Source organism: Chanos chanos, chromosome 1 (assembly GCF_902362185.1).
Source record: "Chanos chanos chromosome 1, fChaCha1.1, whole genome shotgun sequence".
NCBI lineage: Eukaryota > Metazoa > Chordata > Actinopteri > Gonorynchiformes > Chanidae > Chanos > Chanos chanos.
The window spans coordinates 2,440,150-2,455,021 of NC_044495.1; positions in this window are offsets into that span (position 1 = coordinate 2,440,150).

The window sequence follows — 14,872 nt, forward strand, 5'->3', positions numbered from 1 at the left end:
AGCAGTCCCTGAAAATACTGACACTCTTTGTTGTGCTAATCTAATCAGTCATGGCACATTTACAAATGGATGTCCGGAGATAGCACTTATACGAATCAAAGGAAAACACACACACACACACACACACACACCAAACATTTAAACCAAACGCGTTCATCCTCATGGCCATTTTACAGACAGCAGGTTACCCCACATACCCTTTAGCTCTGGACTGAACACTGGGAATTTCACACTGCTCGCAACCTGAGGACGGGGGGGGGGGGGGGGGGGGGGGGGGGGGGATTCCCATGGTACTGCAGTGTTCCACAGGCCACCCAGCTAAAGAAGCAGGGCCGTCACAGTGCTCTGTCGATATCACATCTCCTGTTTCTCCCTAGTTATGTCATTCAGAGGCTCCAACTTTGGAGCTGACTTTAAGATATTTTTTTAACAACTATAAAAATTTTAATATTTTTCCAAAAAAAAAAAAAAAGATAGAAAAAAATCCAGTAATTCAGAGGAAAAGAAAAAAAAAAACTTTTATAAGGTTTTATAAGGTTTTAGAAAGCCAAGTTAAATGAACGTATAGGCTCTCTTTCTCTCAGGCATATTTCCATGTGAATGTATTCTGTGTCTTGCACAGAGGAAGTAGGGAGTGCACTCAGACATGTCTGGGTACCTGCTTCCTCCGCGGTCGTCCTTAGAAGAGAACATCAAAAGACTGAGAGCAAAATTGGGAGTGACGGTGCCTTCATTTGTATTCACCATGACATTACACATCTAAACTGTAGTCTTAGGGCTTTTTTAACTATTTGTCAAGGGAGGCCCATTGTTCTTGGCTCTCAGATCTCGGCTTTAAGACTCCTGACTTTATGCATACTTGCTGCTAACTTTGATGGATCGTTTTGCCTCGTGTCGCTGTGCAAACATGAGTAGGGTTATACTGTCAAAACATTTTTAAAAACCTTGCATTCAGAAATATGGCTTGCATTCGCACATAAACTGCTCAATTTTTGCCAGTGTTTTTATTAAAAGAGTCACATCTATTGGAATCCACAACTGGTAAAAAAAAAAAAACAGAGAAGGAAAAACATATCCGTACGGTTTGCAAGCTACATACAGACTTCATGCTGACAATTATATACGTAAAGCATCGTCTAAACCAGCTTCGGAATCTACAAAAGCTTTAAAAACAAGTAAAAACCAGCACGTCCATCAGCTGTGCTCAAGGATTCCCTCATGCAAATCACTTCACGACACACAAAAAAGCTTTAGATTTCCCACCCTTATTGTAAACACAAGTCCTCAAACCCTAGGAGTTTTGTTCGTTATTTCTGTGTAACGCCTAATGCGACAGCATGATTCATGCAAAATATCCCCCCAAAAACTGCAAACACATGTGTAATTACCCACCAATAAACAGAAGCTTTGGCTATCTTCCTCCGCTTAACCATCTCTGGGAGCTGGACTGAGTTTGAACGCTACGCATCTAACAGGGTTACCAGTGTGCTGCACTCTCAACTGCTCCTTTGAAGTCCAACCCAACATTATATGGGGTGTCACTGTTTATTCCAGATAACTAATACTCTAAGTCTTTATTTACTCCTATTTATTGGCATTTTATTGAGAGGGTCGCTGGAGAGGGGCTGGCCGGCCTGTCTGCCTGCCTCTTTAATCACCGTTAGTAGGTAAAATTGTCTGTGACAACTAATCCAAAAAGCAGATTATATTTATTTTGGCTACAGTGGCTGGTAATTCGTTAAAATCAACAAAGCCTTTTCATTAGCCCCCCGCTGTTGTCCTCAAAACAGACACTCTGCCCGTCCCAAAGCACAGAGCAACACACATGCACACGCCTCACACACAACGAGAGGACGCCAAGAGGAACAGAGAGAGAGGGGGAGAGACAGGGGGAGAGAGAAAGCAAGAAGGAAGGGAGGAAGCGATAAAGAGAGAGAAAGACACAGACAGTGACAGGGTTGAGATGGAGAGAGAGAGAGAGAGAGAGAGATTGTCAGGAGAGAAGACTGGAGTGGGGTGTAAATAGTGTGTGTGTGTGTGTGTGTGTGTGTGAAGGGGGGATTGTGTCTGCAGAAAGGCAGGCAGAGACAGCGAATGAGAGAGACAGAGAGAATTATAGAAAGAAAGGGTAGGAAAGAGAGGTGCAGCCCAAACGTTGCCCTTTCTGTTTATTCCTGTGTGTTTCACGCTAATCTCCCCAGACGACACATTCACTTCTCAAACTTCCCCAGTGTTTCCCTATTCCTCCTGCCAAAACGGCCAGCGCTAACATTAAGCTTTAATACTGTTAGCACACCACAGTGCACAGTAAACAGCAGTCCCATACCGCCGCCCTGCTATGCACAACTATACACCACAACTGTTCACAGGTATTCATATACCGCCATACTGAAACTCACATACCACTCCCAAAATATTTATAGACCATAGCCCTCATATTCATATTCACAGTCGCTATACACACCCAAATTATTCATACACCAAAGGCGTCATACTCCACAACCACAATATTCATATAACGCAGCCCTCATACACCATACCCCAAACACTCCTACTCCTATTCCTATGGTCCTAATAGCAAAATGCTATTCTGGACATTTGGACATTTCTGGCGATAATGACACATGCAGAGCTAGCGTCATTAAACGCAATTTGCAGTTTGGTTAATACCTTACTCAGTTATTCCAAAACCACTGTCTTGGATGACATGTCTGTATGGGGTTAACAGATTTAGAGAGTGAGAGAGAGAGAGAGAGAGAGAGAGAGAGAAAGTGAGAAAGAGAGAGGAGCCTCAGGGCTTTGGACAGGACCCACCAGAGCGTGAGTGTACAGGCCAAAACAGTTAATTTCTGACTACTGCTGCACCACAGAGCTCAATGGAGCAAATCATATACTCACAGAGTTTCAGAGAGTAAACACACACACACACACACACACACACAAACCCTGACACATACACACACCAGCAAGCATCAGAGTTTCTTTCCTACCCTAACCTAATTTTAATGGCTAACACATAAGAGCTGCAATATACGTATAGATGCAAAAAAAGAGCTGGGTTTACTGCCTTCATACACAACAAAAGCCCCTCTGGAATTTTGTAATGGTATGTAAAATGCATGGTTGTAAAGTTGAACCCGTAGTATTGTAAAGTTGTGGTTTGTGTTTGGAGGTGATTTGTGTGTAAGGTACAGTATGATATGTATGATATAGCTGAGCTCCAAACAGACCACAGTCTCTGAGAGTGGACAGGATATGGGATTATAACTCTACACTCTGAGAGTGAAGGCTGTGGTATGAATATACTGTATGTGTGGAGCATGCAGGATATGATCTTATCGTGTTGTCAGAGGGTTATGTTATTACTGTACTCACAGAGACCTAAAGGGATGCGCCTTCACTGCACTGTACTCCAGAGGCTCTGGGAACACTCTAAGGTACCTTTTTTTTTTTTTTTGGTCTTGTTTTTAACCAGAGACACTAAACGCAGGCTGTGTATCTCTCAGACACTAAGCACAGGCTGTGTTTCTCTCAGACACTAAACACAGGCTGTGTATCTCTCAGACACTAGGCACAGGCTGTGTATCTCTCAGACTCTAGGCACAGGCTGTGTATCTCTCAGACGCTAGGCACAGGCTGTGTATCTCTCAGACGCTAGGCACAGGCTGTGTATCTCTCAGACACTAGTCACAGGCTGTGTATCTCTCAGACACTAGGCACAGGCTGTGTATCTCTCAGACGCTAGTCACAGGCTGTGTATCTCTCAGACACTAGGCATAGGCTGTGTATCTCTCAGACACTAAACACAGGCTGTGTATCTCTCAGACACTAGGCACAGGCTGTGTATCTCTCAGACTCTATACACAGGCTGTGTATCTCTCAGACACTAGGCACAGGCTGTGTATCTCTCAGACTCTAAACGCAGGCTGTGTATCTCTCAGACACTAGGCACAGGCTGTGTATCTCTCAGACTCTAAACACAGGCTGTGTATCTCTCAGACACTAGGCACAGGCTGTGTATCTCTCAGACACTAGGCACAGGCTGTGTATCTCTCAGATGGATCCAAGTGTGTCACTGTCCTCAAGTGATTCTTTGGTGTCCGAGACTTCTGACCACCTCAAATACAGGACAAACAGTCTACCTAAACAGACTCATGTCCATCAGTCCCCAGAGGGCTCCACCAGACCCTCCCTTTGATCCTGCCCCCCAAAAGACTGGAACCAAACAGGGCCGTAGAGTGCAGGCATGGCTGGAATGAGCAAGCTCTGATTGGTCAACAGAGTTTCTGTGATAGATACTGAGAGAGACAGTGAGGACAGTGGTTGACATGTGCTATCTGAGTATCGTTGTAGAAGAGTGAGGACTGAGGGAAGGGGACTATAGATTGTAGTTTTTTGGGGGTTTTTTGAACAAACTCACACTCAGAAGAATTAAGAAAAAAAAGATGTAAATGAGAATGAGAGAGGGAGAAGTTACCTAAGCCATGCAGCTTTGTCCATTTCTCCTCCATTAGGCTGGCCAAACCCAGGGAGAGCACTCCCACACCGCAACACTTTTACAGCCAGAAACTCAATCCTCGTGTGTTGATCATTTAATATTACACCCTTGATCCAGCCATAAAATGCAAACTTGATTCCTTTTAGTGAGACCTACTCCGGAGCTCCATTTTCCTGTCAGTAGCATTTAATACAGACACACACACATGCACACGCACACAGTGTCATACTCTCACACACACACACACACACACACACACACACACCCAAGCACAAAAGGTGGTCTTTGTTGTACTGCATAGTGTGGACTGAAAACAGCAACACTAATACACACAGGACAAGTGACGTTGTGTGTTCTGTGAGGACACATAAGTAGGCATGTGTGTATTGCATGCACATGCACACACAAACACAAACATGAACACACAAAGAACTACACTATTGTCAAATTCCAAAGCAAAAATGTTTACGAATATGTCAGTAAACCTAATTCTGTATGTGACAAAATGCTTTTTATTCCATGATTACAGTAAGAAAACAATACGGCAAGACAGGCGGCGAGGATTTAGTCAGTGAAACTGTTCACGTCGGCAGTAATAACAGAATAATCGGACATGAGCAGGTCACTCAACCAGAAACAGAAGAACAACAAAGAGAGAGGAAATTAAAATCTCCATCTGACCACAGCCTCACAGCGTCTCCAGGCTTTTGGAGCATTTTGTGATCATTTTGTGAGCATTTCTGTACACATCAGCTGAGGGGTCACGCCCATGAACAATGTAAAGGTGTGGGGTGGGGGGTTGGAGGTGGAGGTGGGAGGTGGAGAGGGGGGTGAGTTTGGTTCCCGTAGAGACACCAGTGGTTGGAGGTCTGAACGGGGGAGTACAGCTTCCATCACAGTGCACTTAACCCCTGGCCTGCCTGACTGCACCTCTAACGTGGCGGAGAAAAGCACCATCACACACGCACACACACACACACACAAACACACACCACACACAGACACATACACACACACACACACACACACGCAATCTGCACATTAACTCAAGCCAGTGAATATGTGGAGATTTGGACCAGGGCTTTGTGAGGAGCCAGAGGCATCAATAATTTACAGGAGGTAACCCGATGCTTCCTCTGTTGAGGCAAATCGGCAGCCCGGTCCCCAGAGAGAATAAAAAATGAATTAGGTAGAATTTATTAGCGTGTGTTTGAGTAAAACACTGTGCAGCCTACCTGACTGCCTGCCTGGATGCCTGCTATCACTCAACACAACCTGGAGTATCAGGGAATCTGAGGCTTTGGAGGCGCTTTAAAACACTCATTAATAAAACAGAGCTTTTTATATGTGCATTTTCACCTTCTGCTTTGTTTCATCCTGTGTTTGTTTACACCCCAACTGGGATTTGTCTTGAGTACAGCTGTGTATTCATCTCAAAAACAGTATCCGTCCTCAGAAGAGAGTAGAAAGCCAAAGAGACACCACCGCTCAAACTCACTGACCAATCAGATGTTAGGGGAAAAAAAACAAAACAAAAAAAAAACAACAAAGCTGGAAGAGAATGTTTAATCTTCAGTCAGCTACCAGTCACAGTCACTGTCTTTCTTTGAATTAAATATACGAGAAAAAATCAGGAAAAAAAACAACAAATGCACATGCATGTTTTATATGTATGCATGCTTGTTTAGTCTTGTATGCTGTGGGGAATCATTTAGACACACATCCACAAATGCACAGGCTGTGTAATAGAGAGAGAGAGATAGAGAGAGATTAGGAGAGAGAGAGATCAAGAGAGAGCGCTTGATCTGTAGAGAGAGAACACTGTATACACAAGTAGTAGTGGTAATGGTGTAATAAGTGTCAGTGTTAACTGGTGACCAGTTCAGTGAAGCTTACTACTCCACAGCAAGAGTGAGAGAGAGAGGGAGAGAGAAATCTGTGTTATCATCAAACATGACATGGGCAAAATAGACCCATAGATAGGCAGACAGACAGACAGACAGATAGATAGATAGATAGATAGATAGATAGATAGATAGATAGATAGACAGATAGACAGATAGATAGATAGATCATCTCCACATGTAAAGAATGGATATGAAAGGAGAGCTGGGCAGCTTTATTGTCCTCCCTGTCATGTAATCTAGGCGGGAAAACGGAGGACCTGTCTGACGCTACAGAACATATACATATTTTAAAACCTGGGCTTGATAAATCACCCAGTCAGAAAACTCCTGTCAGCCAACAGACACAACAGGAATGACCAGCAACCAGAGACCACAGAGTGTGTGTGTATGTGTGTGTGTGTGTGTGTGGTTGTTAGGCTGTCCAGGTATTCCATGCACGTAATTCTTCTTCATCGTCCTCATCCACACTAAAGGCATGGCAATGCAATTTTCACATTATAATCAAAACCATATGACAAAGCCCAGGCCATTAGAGAACCATTTCAAGTGTTCTCTGGCACATCGTGATTTTGGAATTGCTCTTACATATGCCAGGCGTTTACCTCTGCATGAGTGCACCTGATACATGCTTATGTAACCCCCCCCCCAATCCTTTCACCAAGTCAACCTGTGAGTGGGAAAAGCAGAAGGAGAGAGAGAGAGAGAGAGTGAGGGCAAAAGGAAAACAACTTAACCGCCCGGGAGAGACGTGTAATTTTGGTTTATGTGTGGACAGATAATGACAGCTTCAACTCCATTTAAGTCTGTGGAGGCTCCAAACTGCTACTTTAGCTGCTTGTCTGGGCTGGTCAAGTCCACCGCACTGCCAGCAAAACAGAAAGCAAAGCGTCAGAGCCTAATGTTTGCAGATTACATCTCTCCAGCAGTGTGTGTGTGTGTGTGTGCGTGTGTGTGTGTAGCCATTTTCGCCTGGTCTCAGAGGAACAAGCTAGAATTTTGTCAGCGCAAATCGCTGTTAAGTGGCTACGGTTCACTCCCGACCCCCCATGTTACCACGGTAATCTGAATAGTTTTCTTTGCTCATGTAACTATATAATACTTATTTTTTCAAAGAATATGATTTGGAAAAAGCAGCAAAAACAGTGGGTTACAATAAAATGGCACTCCCTGGCGTATCTGAATAGTTTAAACATTGCTTTTTTGATTTCCTGATATCATATCATTTCAATATCAAACAATTGTGACAAAATGTGAAAATAAAATGTGAATGTGACAATAGGACAAAAGATGCTGAAAACAGGATGAGAGTGACTCAGAATTCATTCCTAGTCTTCAGAAGTAGACTTATTGTTCGTATCTCTTATTGTTACCACCTCACCCTCAGTTATCTCTGCTGTACTGGTCTTACCTTGTCATAGAACTGTTTGTCCAAAAACCTGTGTCTCTTGCTGACCGCCTCTGTGAGTAACTCTCTCTCTCTCTCTCTCTGCCAGTCTCTATCTCTCTCTCTCTCTCTGCCAGTCTCTGTCTATCCGCTGTGGTTTAGATACATCGAGTCAGTTTTCCACTCCAGTGGACAGACTCATGGCTCTGTTTTATAAAACATGTCAGATCCCTGGCCCTGGGACCCACTCCATTTCATAGAGCTGTAGCTCCACTGCTAGTCACTCCAACACGGAACCGTGACCACTGTCAACCGGCACTGGCCACATCCGCTCCCGTTAAAACCAGACAAGTCAGGTCTCAGTAATGACATTCATCCACTTACCATCCTCCACTGCACTCACTCCCTCTCTCTCTGTCTCTCTCTCTCTCCTGTCTCTCTCTCCTACTCGCTCCCCCACCCTCATGCATATATATGTACACGCACACACACACACACACACACACACACACACACACACATACTGACAACACCATTGTCTCTCAACTTTCTCTTCACTACCTGTATGTCTCTATACATACATACTTATCTATCTATCTATCTATCTATCTATCTATCTATCTATCTATCTATCTATCTATCTATATGTGTGTATGTATGTATGTATATGTATATACATATATACATACACAAACACACACATATATACACGTGTGTGTGTTTGTGTTTATATGTGTGTGTATATGCACACATATAAAGTATACATAATAATGCATAATAATGTGTGTGTGGGTGTATATATATATACACACACACACATACATACATACATACATACATACATACATATACATACAGACACACACACACACACATACATATATATATATGTGTGTGTGTGTGTGTGTGTGTGTGTGTGTGTGTGTGTGTGCAGAGTGAGGTTAAGGTGTGTTGGGAGACTCTGTACTCCACATCATGCAGGATTTCAGTCACTCAGTCTCAATCAAGAGGGGTTACATCACATTAAGAGGCTGATTAGCAACGCTACGGCGATGGTTGCTATCCCCTGTGCCTCCGTGCTACAGTGGGCTCCACAACACTTGACAGGTTACACAATCAACTCAGCGTCACTTTACAGGCTGCTATTAGCATTTCGCTGAGGGCCACACAAACCTAAGTACTCTCTCTCTCTCTCTCTCTGTCCCCCTCTCTCTCTCTGTCTTTCAAACTGACCCACTAGCAGAAAATGATTTCAGAAAAATATTTTGTTTTTTAAAGCACTGTAAAATTTCACTTACAATAGTAGATTTTTGGTCAGCACTACAGTAAAACAAAACTTGAGCCTAACTGGAGTCCAACTTTGGTAAACTGAAAAAAAAAAACGCCTGATCTTTGTCTCAGATTGTCTGGTCTGTATCATAGATTAGTGTCTGTTTCACAGAGACACATCCGGTTCGTTCATATGGCACAGAGACACCACTGCTTGTTTTCCAGGACTGAAAGGCTGAAAGCCTCTTTTCATCTCTTTACGATCCTAAAACCCTCAGGTGCCCCAGGGAGAGCAGCAGTCAGACTCCACACAAACACGACAGTGTGGCCCCAGTAACACTGCACATGTGTGAGGGCCGTGGAGTGGGCTGGCTCGGCCTTTGGCTGGTGTCAGAGAGAGCTCACCGCTACGTTTCTTTAATAGCAAATAACACACACACACACGCGCACACACACACACGCGCGCGAGACTTACCTCCTCGTCTTGCATTATTGTGTAACTTGCGTTTAGTTTAGGCGGAGTTTGGAAATGGCTCCCAAAAGTGCTGACTTGAGCTTTTGCTAGAAAAGCATCTTATCTGTGAGAGGCCTGACGTGTAAGACCTTATCTGGAATAGGAATCTCGCAGTTTGAACATTTGGAGGGTGGAAGGGAAAAAAAAAAAAAAGATTTTAATGTACACCGCCCCCGCTATTGTAAGAGATACATTTTCAGTGTGATAAGCAGAAATGGGGAGGTAGGAAGCCGCAGGAGGAGAGGAGAGAGGAAACAGAGGCCTGCTCGTGCAGGGATTCCAGTGACAGGCACATTCCTAAAACAGGCAAGGGGCTCCGCAAAGCCGGGTTGATGCCGTTTGTCCCTAAATGCCCATCAATATTTCATCCACACACTTCTATATTTATCATTTTTAAAACGCCTCTTGGGTGACGTGCTGAGTCTCATCCTTCACTTTGCGTAGCTTCGAACGCGGAACTGCAGCTCTGGGATGCGTTAGCTGTTTTTGTTTCGGGGGGTGGGGTGCGTGTGTGTGTGTGTGGGGGGGCACCTTTGGCTCAAGTGGAGAGAAACATCAGAAGTCACTTCACTCCTTAAGGGGGGGGGGGGTATTAAGGAGGTATGTCACACATAATTTGTAAAGTATCATCCTACTGTTCTACTGTAACCCACCCCCCACCCCCCACGGCCCCCCGGACATTCCCTCTTTCCCCTTCCTCCACCAGTGCCATGCTGATGAACCCTTCCCAGCCCTGAATTTATCCCAAAGTAACGGAACGCACTCAGAGTCCCACTGGCCTGCAGCGGCCGTGTAAGAGTTTCACTGCAGAGGGGTCTCACTGGCTTTTCCTGACTGCTTCAGAAATAGAACCCCCCCAACCCCCCCCTCATACATATCCCTGTTTGTTCATTATAGCTGTTTCTTTACATTTAGACGCAAGTCGTACTATGGCCTTTCTGAGTCTAAAACTCAGAGGTTCCTCGGAACCTCCATTAGGTGAATTCAAGCAGTCTGAACAGGGATGGGGCAAAAGCCTCCTTCCACTGCAAAACGAGGACTGTCTCAGTGCGCATGTTTGATTGTGTGTGTGTGTGTGTGTGTGTGTGTGTGTATGAAAGAGAGAGAGTGTGTGTTTATATGTAGGTCTATGTGTGTGTGTGTGTCTGTGGGTGTGTGTGGTTGCATCTGTGTGTATGTGTGTGTGAGTGTGTGCGCGCCTGTGTGTGTATAAGAGAGAGAGTGTGTTTATATATAGGTCTATTTGCATGTGCCTGTGAGTGTGTGTTTATACTGGTGTGTGTGTGTGTGTGTGTGTGTGTGTGTGTATTAAACGCACTCTGCCGGTCTCTGATTGACCATCCCTGAGTTGGTCAGGTTCTCAGGTTCGGCAGGGTGCTTCATTTCACACGGCAGACGGCGTCTCTACAGGTGGAGCTCCTGCCCTCCATGTGTTCATTTAAACGTGTTCAGCAGGGCTGATCGCCAGGCACCCAAAACAAAACTTTTCTGATTTAACTCTGTGTTTCCATGCTTTGGTTTTGAAAAGAGTAACAGAGCAGCTCTCGTTGGCCTGGCTGTCCTCAGGGCCAAGCTGTCTCTTTCCAGCCAGCACCAAACCAATTACACTGTCTCTCTGCACTTCCTAATTAGTATTCAAATTTCTGTGTCAGCGAAACGCTGAAATCATCCGCTGAAATCCTTCTGAAATCATTCTGTGAAAAGCATCTTTGGTTGTTACAGAAAACCCCCCCAGAGAGAAACAAAAACAGTGGACAGTTTCAATTCTGTGAGATTGGTCTACAACCAAAATCAGCATGAAACAGAGAGCCAGTTGATAATTTCACTGGTTACAGACAACAGTAAACGTTTCCTTTGCAGGACCAGTGAACGTATGACTTATTACAGACGGCTCCATCACTTTCAGCAGCAGTAAACCCACTCTGCTCTAAAGAAGAGAGAGAAGGATTTAACAATGGACCCTGAATTGTTGACACTTTGGGTGAAAAAACCCCTCCTGTCTGGCAGATTATGAGTGTGTGAGGTCACAGCAGGTCCTGTGCAGGATGGATCTCAGGCCCTGAGGCTGGCCAGTGAGACTGGAGAGGGTTTACCACAGAAAGAACACAGGAGGCTGGACTCTGGCCACGTGCTCCACTCAGTGGGCCGCTGAGGTGTGAATGGGGTGCTCCCCTGTGTGTGTGTGTGTGTGTGAGAGAGAGAGTCTCTGTGTGTGTGTGTGTGTGTGTCTTCTGCTGAAGGCAAGTCTCACTGGGCCCATCTGTTCCCTCCGTGCAGAATCAGGGACACAGCCAGACGCATACACACACACACACACACACATACACACACAAATACCAGCCAAACGGAATCACGGCCCACGTGACGCAGTCAGACACACACATGCAGGCGCGTTGCCACGTGACGCTCGCCACAGCCTGGACACACCGCATGACGTGCCTGCGAGAAGTCGAGCAAAAGTTCTAGATTCATTAGACGACACGCGATTTGCGAGTGGATTCTCCTTACACGGCCCCGTGTGTTCCTCCGTTCCGTTATCAGCACTCACATTTGAAAAGTTATTTTAGGCCATGGAGCACAGTTCTGTCCCAGACAACACAATGTCACGGTGAGTCTGCAGATCAGCACTCACTGCTAAACAGACCCACGCTGCACCCTGACAATACAAACAGGGATAACCAATGAACCAAAATAACTGCCAAACCGAAGGGATAAAAACGCATTGACCAAGACAGGCTTATTTAAGCCTGGAAATAACTCTTAATTAGATGATGTTCTAGTCCAGATCATTTATTGAGTTGTCTTTCCCGTTACCAATATAAATATTCTTATAGATATTCAAATCTATAACAGTGTAAAGTAGCCTGTTGAGAACAATGGCTTATTTGTCAAATTGTGCTTGGCTCTGATAAAAGTCCCAGAAACGGGTAACTTGAGTGCTTCACCGAACATTAATGTGTTGTGTTAAAATCGTGTATAGTTTCTCTGTGGCTCTCATTCAAAAACACAAATTTATTCCACTCCCCTAGTTCGGACTGTAACGGCACTATTCGCAGAGCCGCTTTGGGCTTTTATCTAAAGCAATGAACTGGCTCTAAACTTTCTTTTTTCTGTCTCTCTTTTTTTTTTGTTTTTTTTTTTGGAACGCTCAGTGTACTTCATGGCAAAGCCAAATGAAAAGCTCCCCCCTCTCTCTCTCTCTCTCTCTCTCTCTCTCTCTCTCTCTCTCTCTCTCTCTCTCTCTCTTTCTCTCCACTGTTCCACATACTCGATGATGGAGTGCTTGATGAATATTCATAGAGGAAACTACACAGGTGACATACTTGACTTCTGTTATTCTGCTAACCTGAACAGAAACACAAGCCAAGTGTGTTTTCTCTTTGGAGGGGAGGAACGGTTTGGAGGAGCAGTTTGGAGGCTCCCTTGAGGACACTTTGCTTTTTCTGCGTTTTTATTTTTTTCTATTTTTTCTTCCTAACGAGCATAAAAAACCCACATACTAATGATATGCAGGGACAGCTTGGAAATCGAGGTAACAACTTCAGTAATATTCAGGAACAGAGGCAGTCTGAGTCTCTCTCAGACCATTAATTTAATCTGCCAGTGTAACTACACACCCAGACAAGAACAGAAACATTGTGACATATTAGAAAATACCATAACAAATGTAGAAATATATAAAATATGTCCTAGCCTCCAGCATACGGTCACAAAGGACCAGAAAAAAAAGAAAAAAGAGGATAATGGTGAACGTTTAGAGTGTGTTCAGAGACACCGTGAGAGAGAGAATGGAGAGATCTCCTGGGGGCAGGAGCAGACGGTAAAGTTGCTCCTTCCTGCGTTTATTTCCAGGTGAGGGGAGGCCGAGTGTTTACCTGTGGGCCAGCAGGTCAGCCTGCGGGGCAGGGAGGCCCGCGACCCTGGGGTGCTTCTGAGAAAGGCTGGGCGGACCGCAGGGGGTCAGAGAGGTGATTAATGTGAGGAAGACAGACCTCAAACTGACCCCTAAAGCAAAAACTTTGACCTTACACAACCTCCACTTCTCCAGAACACACACACACACACAGTTCTTGTACAACTACACAGAGGCAAAAGCTCAGTGTCTAGTGCTGCCACGCATGTGCACACACATTCTCACACACACACACACACACACACACACACACACACACACACAAAAGCAGAGTTAACGGATAAGACTGCAAAACAAAACTCCACAGGCTGAGAGTTTCAGCTTTTCTGTGAGACAATGATAAGATAGCTCATTTTAGCAGAGGGCACACTCTAAGCATTTTCTGTTCCCTTCTCAGGAGCTAGGCATGCAGGAGATGAAATGCTAGACCACATCTACATTATGCAAGATGGTGACGCCTATCCATGAGTATAGAGTATGACTCTCTGCCTGTCTATCTCTCTCTACCTCCCCCCCCCCCCCCTCTCTCCAGTCCCAGAGCTTCCATGTTCACTGCCAGGGAAAAACACAGACCTTTCCAGTTGGCCTGGTCAGCAGCAAGAGAGAACAGGAGGTGTGTGTGTGTGTGTGTGTGTGTCTGTGCACGTGGTCATTACCAGTAAGTAGTATGGGTTAAAACAGCATTTCAGCGCTGTAGCTTCTCTCAGACACACACTGAATGAACTGAAGCTCTTGTGGGCCAGATGAGATCTGTATCTATGGAGACGAGCAGGAGAACCAGTGTGTCAAAAAAGGGAGAACTACAAAACCCATAACAGGCTGTCTGCGAACTGAAAAAAAAAAAAACAACAAGCAGCAAACAAACAACAACAACAACAACTACAAAAAATGTACAGTACAAAGAGAAATAAGTCCAAATTAAAAATAGGAGGCATTTCACTCAGACTGGATATTCTGTGGTTGTGCAGTGGACAATATCTATGTAAAATACATAAAAAAAAAATAAAATAAAAACATACATACATACATTAAAAAATCCACCCCCCAAAAAGATGTGTTGATCTTTGAGGAGGTGCAGGTCTTCTTCATTTTGGCACACGTGTGGTGATTTTGTGTCGTAGCTGACAGACGAGATGACTCATTCTCACACTGATGTGGTCCCGAGGGACTGTGTATACCTTTGACTGCGTGACGTGTTCATGTCTCTGACTACTCCGTTTGCGTCCTGACAGAATAAATACGTTAGATAAGACCTTCTGTAAATGAAACACCTGCTTTTTTGATGCTATTGTTGCAGTAATGTCTTTTTCTTCCCTTTTGAACCAATTCTTTTATGATTTGCAGACTTGGTTTCTGGCTCCAGTCTGCAATATCCCAAGCTAATTAA